Here is a 10,824-nt window from a genome sequence, read left to right on the forward strand (position 1 = left end):
GATGGGAAACTAGATTCCAGTGGGTGCTCTTTGTAGGAATGACAAGGAAAGCAACAAGCCCCTGGGGGTTTGTATAATACAGCTGATGTGCTCAAACTAACACCCAGAGGCAGGGAGGTCCATCCTAGGTCTCCAGAGGCACATAAATAATGGGTGTGTGGGGTGTGTGTGTGTGTGTGTGTGTGTTTGGGGGTGGGTGTTGAAAGCAGGTCTAATTTTGAAGTCTGGCATTTGCATAGTACTTGTTCACTATGGATTCGCTGAATAAGGACACCTTAGTTTCTTCATGTGTAAAGTGGGGATAAGGGTAACTCCCCCATGAAGTTGTTTTCAGAATCAAGGAAAATTGCATGCAAAGCCCTAATATAGGTCTACCCTGAATATAGGGAAAATGTGGCAAATGTTAATAAGTTGGGACTAGTGAGTGAAGGAAGTGGAAGAGGTCCTTCCCCAGCCCTTCCTGTCCACTGGCCTCCTTGGCCATCTGAACGATGTTATTGGTTGAATGAGAGCCTGAAGCTTCAGGGTGCCCAGTAGTGAATTTGCCTGCTCCCCCAGCTCCTATGAGGCTAACTTCCCTTGGCACCCCTTCAGCTATCATAGACACTGAGGTTGTTATAGCCACACACTTAAGCTCAAGGACTAATAATTATTGTTATGGGCAAATGCAATCCACTTTCATTGATTTGATATTTACTGAACACCTACTTTGTACCTATCTGTAATTTATTCAACTCAAAGCACCTGTCTTTGATTATGAAACCTTTGTGGATAGGTCTTCAAAGGTATATTTTTGAGTCTTAGAATCTTAGAGGTGGTAAGATCCTTAGTGGTCCTTCGGGTCAGCCCCTCCCCAGTGCATCACTTCCTGCTGAAAGCAGCTCCTTCTACCCATAGAAGGCTGATCCAGCACCCAGGAGTCCACGGTCATTCATTCTAACTCAGCTAGTAAATTTTTGTGTGACCTTAACCAGTTCCTCTAGCTTGCCAACAAAGGTCCATCTAGTCAAAGCTATGTTTTTTTCTAGTAGTCATGTATGGATGTGAGAGTTGGACTATAAAGAAAGCTGAGCGCTGAAGAATTGATGCTTTTGAACTGTGGTGTTGGAGAAGACTCTTGAGAGTCCCTTGGACTGCAAGGAGATCCAACCCATCAATCCTAAAGGAAATCAGTCTTGAATATTCATTGGAAGGACTGATGCTGAAGCCGAAACTCCAATACTTTGGCCACCTGATGTGAGGAACTGACTCATTTGAAAAGACCCTGATGCTGGGAAAGATTAAAGGTGGGAGGAGAAGGGGACAGAGGATGAGATGGTTGGATGGCATCACTGACTCAATGGACATGAATTTGAGTAAACTCCAGGAGTTGGTGATGGACAGGGAGGCCTGGCATACTGCAGTCCGTGGGGTTGCAAAGAATCGGACACGACTGAGCGACTGAACTGAACTGAACCAGTTCCTCAGTCTCTCTGGGTGTCAGGCTCATCATATATAGATACAGTTGTGGAAGATGCTTTCTTTCCTTCTCTAACAGTCTCTGACCCTTATTAATATCACTAGTCATTCTAATCTCTTGTTCTTTTACCTCCAAATATGGCACTCCTGGCCCCAACCCAGAGGGAGGAGAAGTTTTGCCCTATGCTGGTTCTTCTCTCTTTTTTCTTCCCTGCCTCCATCCATCTACTTCCCTCTCCTTCCCTCCTGTTGATTTGTCTCTCTTTCTCCCTCATTTCCCTTTATTTTAGAAATATTCATTGAATTCACAAAATATCTGAAAAACCCATAACTCTGGTTCTATATAGCATGCTTTAAAATAAATTCTAAATGGTTCAAATGGATTTAAATACAATAATCAACAAATGAAATTGTTTTTCTTTTTAAGTTACCTCTGAATATGTATGTGGACTTTTGTAAAGAAATACAGATCCCAGAATACTGAAAGACTGTTAAGTTTAACTACATAAGGATTAAATATTTATGCATGAAAATAATAAAACAAAAATAAAATGTGAAATAAAAGTTTATTTTATTGGTACATAAAGTTTACTTCTAAACTGATAAGCTCACTAAAGACAAATATAATTGCTTTTAAAACACTGAAAATAAAAAAAAAATCACAAAAACACTGAAAATATTTCAACTTATTTAAATCAAAAGACTGGAAATTTAACAATATTGTATAATAACAGTTGTTTTTCAGACAATGTCCCAAAAATTTATCAGCGAACGTAGTGGACATTGTCTTTTCTCTGACAGAGTGTATTTGATGAAGAATATTATCTTACACAACAGCCAAATATATATATATACACACACACACACACCTACACACAAACATGCACATCCATACTTGCAGAAAATCATTTTGCTAAAGAATCTATGAGTTTGTTTTAGCTCTTGGAACAATGCCTGTATAGATGTAAGAGAGAAGGTATTTGGGCAGAGGGGGAGGCTGAGCTACATTGCAGCAAAGACTTTGCTGCAGTGGAAGTGTGGAGTCTTAACCATCAGACCACCAGGGAAGTCCCCCAGGCTGATTTCTGTTACTATAAAGCAGATACTGCTTTTCTAAAGTTTATTAACTGAAAAATGTAGTATTGACTTAATGTCTTGATTCTTTTGCCTAACATAACCATGTAGAGACTTATTGGTGATGATACATCCATCAACAGTTCATTCCTTTTTATTGCTGAGTGGTATTTCACTGCCTAGATGAGCCACCATTTATTTATCCATTGACCTAATGATTGTCACTGGGTTGTCAGCAGTTTATTATAAGTAAAACCATCAATGTTCATAAGCATGTCTGGTGGATATATGTTTTCATTCATCCTGGGAAACTATCCAGTAGTGGAATTCTAGGTTTGTATGTTGCCTGGGAAATCTCATGGACAGAGGATCCTGGCAGGCTACAGTCAATGGGGTCACAAGAGTCAGACATGACTTAGCAACTAAACCACCACCACCACCATCATGTTGAGTGTATGTTTAACTGTGCATTCCCACCAGCAGGGTCTGTGAGTTCTAGTTGCTCCACTTCTTCACCAACGATTTCTGTATTTAAAATCAGTTGAAGATGTTGAGCATCTTTTCATATATTTCTTAGCCATCTGTATGTCTTCTTTGGAGAAATATCTGTTTAGGTCTTCTGCCCACTTTTTGATTGGGTTGTTTGTTTTTTTGGTATTGAGCTGCTTGAGCTGCTTGTATATTTTGAAGATTAATCCTTTGTCAGTTGCCTCATTTGCTATTATTTTCTCCCATTCTGAGGGTTGTCTTTTCACCTTGCTTATTATTTCCTTTGTTATGCAAAAGCTTTTAAGTTGAATCAGGCCCCACCAGTTTATTTTTGTTCTTATTTCATTACTCTAGAAGGTAGGTCTTGCTTCTGCAATGGCTCAGACGGTGAAGAGTCCTCCTGTCACTCAGGAGACCCAGGTTCAATCCCTGGGTCATGAAGACCCCCCAGAGCCGGGAATGACTACCCACTCCAATATTCTCGCCTGGAGAATTCCATGGGCAGAGGAGACTGTCGGGCTATAGTCCATGGAGTCACAGAGTCAGACACAACTGAGTGACTAACAACACACACACACACACAGAGGAGGCAAATTACAGAGAATGTGATTTATGCTGTGATTTATGTTACAGCATGTTCTATGACAAAAAGAGTATTCCGCCTATGTTTTCCTCTAAGAGTTTTATAGTTTCTGATCCTACATTTAGGTCTTTAACCCATTTTGAGTTTATTTTTGTGTATGATCCTACTTGCAGGGAGGCAAAGGAGAAGCAGACATAAAGAACAAACTTTTGGACACAGTGAAGAGTGAGAGGGTGGGATGATTTGAGAGAGTAGCATTGAAACATATATTAATACATTACCATATGTAAAATAGATAGCCAGGAATTTGCCGTATGATGCGGGGAACCCAAAGTTGGTGCTTTGTGACAACATAGAGGAATGGGATGAGGAGGGAGGTGGGAAGGAAGTTCAATATGGAGGGGTCATATATATACCTATGGCCAATTCATGTTGATGTATGGCAGAAATCATCACAATATTATAATTATCTAATTAAAAGTCTAATTAAATTAGACTTTAATTTAAAAGTTTAACTAAAAATACAAATTAAAATTTAAAATATCAATTGAAGATATATGTTTGGATCTGTGTCTGAATTTTCTATTTTATTCATCTGCACGTCCCTTGATCTGCATGATGTTATGTCAATAACATTCTGTCTTGATTGTTTGTGTGTGTTTAGTTGCTAAGTCATGTCCAATTCTTTTTTGTGACCCCCATGGACTGTGTAGCCTGCCAAGCTCTTCTGTCCATAGGATTTTCCAGGCAAGAATACTGGGGTGGGTTGCCACTCCTTTTCCAGGGGATCTTCCCAACCCAGGGATTGAGCCTGTGTCTCCTGCATTGACAGGCAGGTTCTTTAACACTGAGCCACCAGGCAAGCCCTCTGTCTTAATTACTGTACCTTTATAGTAAGTCTTTTAATGCATACTGTAAGTCCTCCAGCTTTGTTCCTTTCTAAAAAAATTTACTGGGTATTCTAGGTCCTTCACATTTGCATCAAAACCTTAGAGTCACCTTTACAATGTTTTTTTAAACAGCCTCCTGGGATTTGACTGAAATTGTATTGTGTCCATATACTAATATGGAGAGAATTGAAATTCTAACACAATTGCAGTTGCATGTTCTGATTTATGAAAATAGAATATTCACCTATTTAGATCTCTTTAATTTCTCTCAGCTATGTTTTACAATTTTAAGTATACATGTCATGCATATAGTTTGTTTAATGTGTTCTGTAGTTTTTCATCTTTTTGGATATTATTGTTTCATATTTTTAAATTTCCATTTTCAACATTCATTGCAAGTTTAGAGCAATGCAAGACATTTTTGCATATTGAGCTTTTATCCTATGACCTTGCTAATCATTTATTAGTTCTAGCTCCTTTGTTGTGGGCTTCTTGGGATTTTCTACAAATAGAGTTATGTCTGTAAATAAATAATTTTGTTCATTTCTTAGCTGTATGCTTTCCATTGCATTTTCTTTCTCATTGTATTAGCTAGCACTTCCAGCATGAAGTTGAGTAGAAGTGAGGAGAACAGGTAGCTCTGTCGTGTTTCCTGTCTTAGAAGAAGGCTTTGTCTCTTATCAGGCTTCATATTAGCACTACGCTTTTGTTAGATGCTACTTTCAGGTTGAGGAAGATTCCTTTGGCTCCTAGCTGATTGAGAGTTCTTAATCAAAGGTTGTTCTTTTTTTTTGGTAAATAGCTTTTCTGCCCCTATTGAAGTGGTCATGTAGTTTTTCTTTTTACTTCTGTTAACATGGTGATTTATACTGATTAATCTCCTAATATGAACCAACCTGGCATTTCTGAAATAAAATCACCACTTTGTTATTGCATATTGTTTTCTTTACATATTGCTGGATTTGAATTTTTAGTATTTTTATTAAGGAATTTTTCTTCTATGTTAATGAGGAATATTGGTTTGTAGGTTTATTTTCCTGTGATACCTTTAGTATCAAAATGATTCTGGCTTGATAAGAAGGATGGGGCAGTGTTCTCTTTTCCTCAATTTTGCTAGAAGATTTTGTGTTGGGTTCATGTGATTTCTTCCATAAATGTTTGATAGAATTCACCAGTAAACCCATCTGAACCTGTAGTTGTCTGTGTGGGAAGGTTGTAGAGTAGGGATTCATTTATTTAAAAAATTTTGAGATCAGTTGTTCAATTTCACTTTAGTTAGTTATAGTAATTTTTATTAAAAGAAAAGATTTTCCATGGATTACCAAGTGATTTCTCTTTTGAGATATGGTTGTTGCCTTCAATTTAAAATTAAAATGAAGTTTTGGTTATCCCTTTGGTTGCCTGTGGATCAGGAAATCAATTACTAACATATCATTGTGGTGTGCAAACCAATCCAGAATCTATGAAGTGTAAATGGCCCCAAAGGAAAGAAATAGCTAAAACATATCTAACTTTTGAACTAAAAATTCCAGCTCTATGGATTTGTTCCATATACAAAAAGATGTATAGACTTAAAAATGTCTATTTTTAACATCAATTTTCATAAGAAAAATAGAAAAAAACAACAAAAAGTTATTAATAGAGGGCTTGCTAATAAGGACATGTATAAATTGAAAAACTATGCAAAAACAGTAAGGCAACATGTGTTGATCTGGGAGAGACTCTTTTGTATGTTGTTAAGTGAGAGAGTAATGGGGTGGCAAAGAGTTGGACACTACTGAGCAAATGAACACAAGAACAAAAGTTGTGAAACAGATATCCTCAGCATTCTCTTCCAAAGAAAATGTAGATGCCTGCTTAGGAAATTTTTCTGAGATTATATGGCAACTGGGTTGGGATCAGACAGTTTGAGGAATGGAAGGAATATTACTCTCAAATTAAACTCTTCTATATCAGTTGACCGGAGAAGGAAATGGCACCCCACTCCGGTACTCTTGCCTGGAAAATCCCATGGACGGAGGAGCCTGGTAGGCTGCAGGTCATGGGGTCACTAAGAGTCAGACACGACTGAACGAGTTCACTTTCATTTTTCACTTTCATGCATTGGAGAAGGAAATGGCAACCCGCTCCAGTATTCTTGCCTGGAGAATCCCAGAGACGGGGGAGCCTGGTGGGCTGCTATCTATGGGGTTGCACCGAGTCGGACACGACTGAAGTGACTTAGCAGCAGCAGCATACCAGTTGACATTCTTGGATTTAACAAGTGTGTTTAAACTGGAATCCAAAAATCTCCATGAATGTTTTGTAAGTCTCACATGTGTGTCTCACTGCAGCACCAAGCAGATTTTCACTTCAAGTTTTGCCTGTCATTTCAGGTTGTAACTGTAACGACCTCCATTAGGCTGCCCTTAAGCTCTTCCTCCATAGAAGTGGCCAGCTGGTGATGAGGGACATGCCATGGAGACAAGTGTCTGCAAGCACCTTGCGTGAGTGCTATAGGTGCACAGGTATGAGAACAGTGGACGCCGGAGACAGTAGAGAGGAACAGAGTTGGATTTAGGGGAGGAAATTCCTCATGGGGTTTTTAGGGCTCTACAGGGTTTTAGAAAAGGCAGAGGAACCAGAGATCAAATTGCAAACATCTGCTGGATCATAGAAAAAGTAAGAGAGTTCCAGAAAATCATCTATTTCTGCTTTATTGACTATGCCAAAGCCTTTGACTGTGTGGATCACAATAAACTGTGGAAAATTCTGAAAGAGATGGGAATACCAGAACACCTGATCCGCCTCTTGAGAAACCTGTATGCAGGTCAGGAAGCAACAGTTAGAACTGGATATGGAACAACAGGCTGGTTACAAATAGGAAAAGGAGTACGTCAAGGCTGTATATGGTCACCCTGCTTATTTAATTTATATGCAGAGTACATCATGAGGAACGCTGGGCTGGAAGGAGCCCAAGTTGGAATCAAGATGGCTGGGAGAAATATCAATAATCTCAGATATTCAGATGACACCACCCTTATGGCAGAATGTGAAGAGGAACTAAAAAGCCTCTTGATGAAAGTGAAAGAGGAGAGTGAAAAAGTTGACTTAAAACTCAATATTGAGAAAACTAAGATCATGGCATCTGGTCCCATCACTTCATGGGAAATAGATGGGGAAACAGTGAAAACAGTGTCACTTTGTTTTTTTTGGGCTCCAAAATCACTGAAGATGGAGATTGCAGCCATGAAATTAAAAGACGCTTACTCCTTGGAAGGAAAGTTATGACCAACCTAGACAGCATATTAAAAAGCAGAGACATTACTTTGCCAACAAAGGTCCGTCTGGTCAAGGCTATGGTTTTTCCAGTGGTCATGTATGGATGTGAGAGTTGGACTGTGAAGAAAACTGAGCGCCGAAGAATTGATGCTTTTGTTTTTTTAATTTTTTTTTTCTGTTTATTTTTATTAGTTGGAGGCTAATTACTTTACATCATTACAGTAGTTTTTGTCATACGAAAAAGAGACTCAGATGTATAGAATTGATGCTTTTGAACTGTGGTGTTGGAGAAGACTCTTGAGAGTCCCTTGGACTGCAAGGAGATCCAACCAGTCCATCCTAAAGGAGATCAGTTCTGGGTGTTCATTGGAAGGACTTACACTGAAGCAGAAACTCCAATACTTCGGCCACCTCATGCGAAGAGTTGACTCATTGGAAAACCCTGATGCTGGGAGGGATTGGGGGCAGGAGGAGAAGGGGGCGACAGAGGATGAGATGCCTGGATGGCATCACCGACTCGATGAGCATGAGTTTGAGTAAACTCCAGGACTTGGTGATGGACAGGGAGGCCTGGGTGCTGTGATTCATGGGGTCGCAAAGAGTCGGACACGACTGAGTGACTGAACTGAACTAAACTGACAGGGTTATTACCAGGAGCCTCTGTATTATGAGCCAAGAAGAAATAAGGCTTGGGGTGGGGGGGTGGGGGAGGTTGCTGAAGTTAAGATTTGAGATTCAAATGCAGGCTGTCTATAAACATTGGGGTATATTTTAGAGTCAGTCGTTGGAGCTTCCTATAGCTGGATGAGGAGGGAGCTCATTTTGACTTCAATTATCTAAGAGAATCCTGGGAAGAGCTTAGGACAAAGAGCAGAAGGGGTGACCTACTCAGAATCAGAGGCATCTTCTGGGAACCTGGACTTCAGGCCTTTGAGAAGACAGCCTTGGTATTGAAAAGCCTCTGGTGAGATTTTAGGTTTCCCATTGAATAAAAAGCTGAAAAATTTCTGAAACATAATTGCTCAGGGATGGGAAGGACTAAAAGTTTGTTCTACTCTCCCCAGACTGGATGCCCTAAGCCTGGGCTAATTAAGAGCAAGGTCCTCAGTGACTAAGTCCCCTTGGGAAGGAGGGAAGTGGGAGAGAAGGAGAGAGAGAGAAAGACCCTTCGCTCCCCACAGCACTGTTATTTCTGGGTGTTTTCCCTAACTCCTCCCCAGGACACTTTGCTTCACCATGCATGGACGCAGCACCAAGTAGCTCTGAGCCCTGTGCTCAGCTCAGCAGTAGCCGGACGGGCCCAGCCCTGCCCGAGCCCCAGCGAGCATCAGAAGTGGCAGAGGAGCCCGTGCATCGAGGTGAGTGTCTTCTCAGGGTTCCCCTGTACAAAGGGAAGTGTTGGAGAGGATGAGGATGGGAGTCTGGCTTGCCTCCTTCCAGAGGAAGGACGCCGAGAGTCTGAAGACTGGGCAGGGGAGCAGCTGGGAAATGGGCTCCTCTCCTCATCCCCCTGCAGAGCAGAGGGCAGAGTCAGCTCCTCTCTGACCTGGCGCTGCTGCAGGCTTGGCTCCTGATGTCGGTCAGCTGGCTCCTCTCTCCTCTCGTGTGTCTTCATCGAGTGGTGGTTACAGAAACCTGGGGAGAAGCAGACCCCTGAGATTTCCCAGTGGTTCTGTCTTTGAAGCCTGGACTCCCACCAGTGTAAGATTTGCAGAGGGATTGGGGAGGTCTCAGGAAGTGATGAGAGGAAGGGAAAATGGTGATGTGAGGAAGGCAGGCAAACCGAGAACAGTAGGACCTCAGAGCTACGGCCTTTCTACGCAGACCAGGACCATGTGGTGTTCAGTCATAAAGCCTGTGTCCATTCACTCATCATTTGTCAAAATTTTTCAGCATTTATTTGGCTCCAGAATGTTTATATATATGTATCTATAATATATACAGAGGACATATCCTTGCCTCCATGGGGTTTACATTCCAGTATCATAGTTCAACAAAATAAATGAATTTTCTCTCCTGCATCCTTGTTTCATTTTTCTATGGCATGATGAGTGAACTTTTTTATATACTTGTTTATGGAATAGTTTCCATTCTCTCCTTGAATATAAGCACGGCAGCACAGGGAATTTTAGTTTGCTGTGTTCACTGCAGCATTTGTTTAATGTTAAATGAAGGAGTGAAGTAAGAAGTTGAATGTATAACATAACGTCAGATAGTAACGTGTTATGAAGAAAGCCAACTGTCAAGAATGAACAGGTCTTTCACGTTTTGGGGAAGGTGAGTGGAAAGAGTCCTCTGAGGAGATGAAATTAGCCTGGTGGGATAGATGAAGTGAGGGGCAGACATCCAGGCAACCTGAGGAACTGAGAACCTTGGACCTAAACTTATGAAAGTCAGGTACCATCTTTCTTTCCTGTCAAGACTTTGGGGGGTGGGGAGAATGGGGTAACAGAAGATTGAATCTGCTCAGGGAAGTCATCCCAAGCTCCAGAGTTTCCATTTGGAATACTACCTGATTTGTAACACAGAGATCTTAAAATCTGGGGACAGCAGCGATGTTGCTCTGAGAACTTCTGCCTCTCCTCTGCTGAACCCAAGGGGATCTCTGTAATACCCATCAGGATGAAGGGTGGGATAAAATTCACTCTTTTGAACATCCTCTGGAATGTCACTATATCATCTGCTACAGGTTAGCTAAGAGGAAAGAACCAACCCCGAATCTAAGGGACTGACTCATCATCAAAACTGGCCTCCTTCAAGGCTTAACCTTTGTGCCCTGTGCAAAAGGACATCTAGAGGGGAAAAAGACAAGAGAGGTGTTCTTCACACAAGTGGAGAGGATGGGATCTTCATCCATTGCAGGCAGTGAACTTTCAGCTGGACCGGAGGTGACAGCATTTAGGTCTGACTTTGTGAAGAGCATCCTCATAGGGGCAGCTCGCCTGGTCCCCAGGTTTGAAATGTTTCTTCATCCTAGTCTGTCCTTCTCTCTTGAGAGCAAGACCTTGTGGAGCAGCATTTCTTCTCTTTTGATCTCTAGGTTTCCCAAGGAGCAGAAACAAGGACTGA

The sequence above is a fragment of the Odocoileus virginianus genome, chromosome 1, assembly GCF_023699985.2.
Source record: "Odocoileus virginianus isolate 20LAN1187 ecotype Illinois chromosome 1, Ovbor_1.2, whole genome shotgun sequence".
Taxonomy (NCBI): domain Eukaryota; kingdom Metazoa; phylum Chordata; class Mammalia; order Artiodactyla; family Cervidae; genus Odocoileus; species Odocoileus virginianus.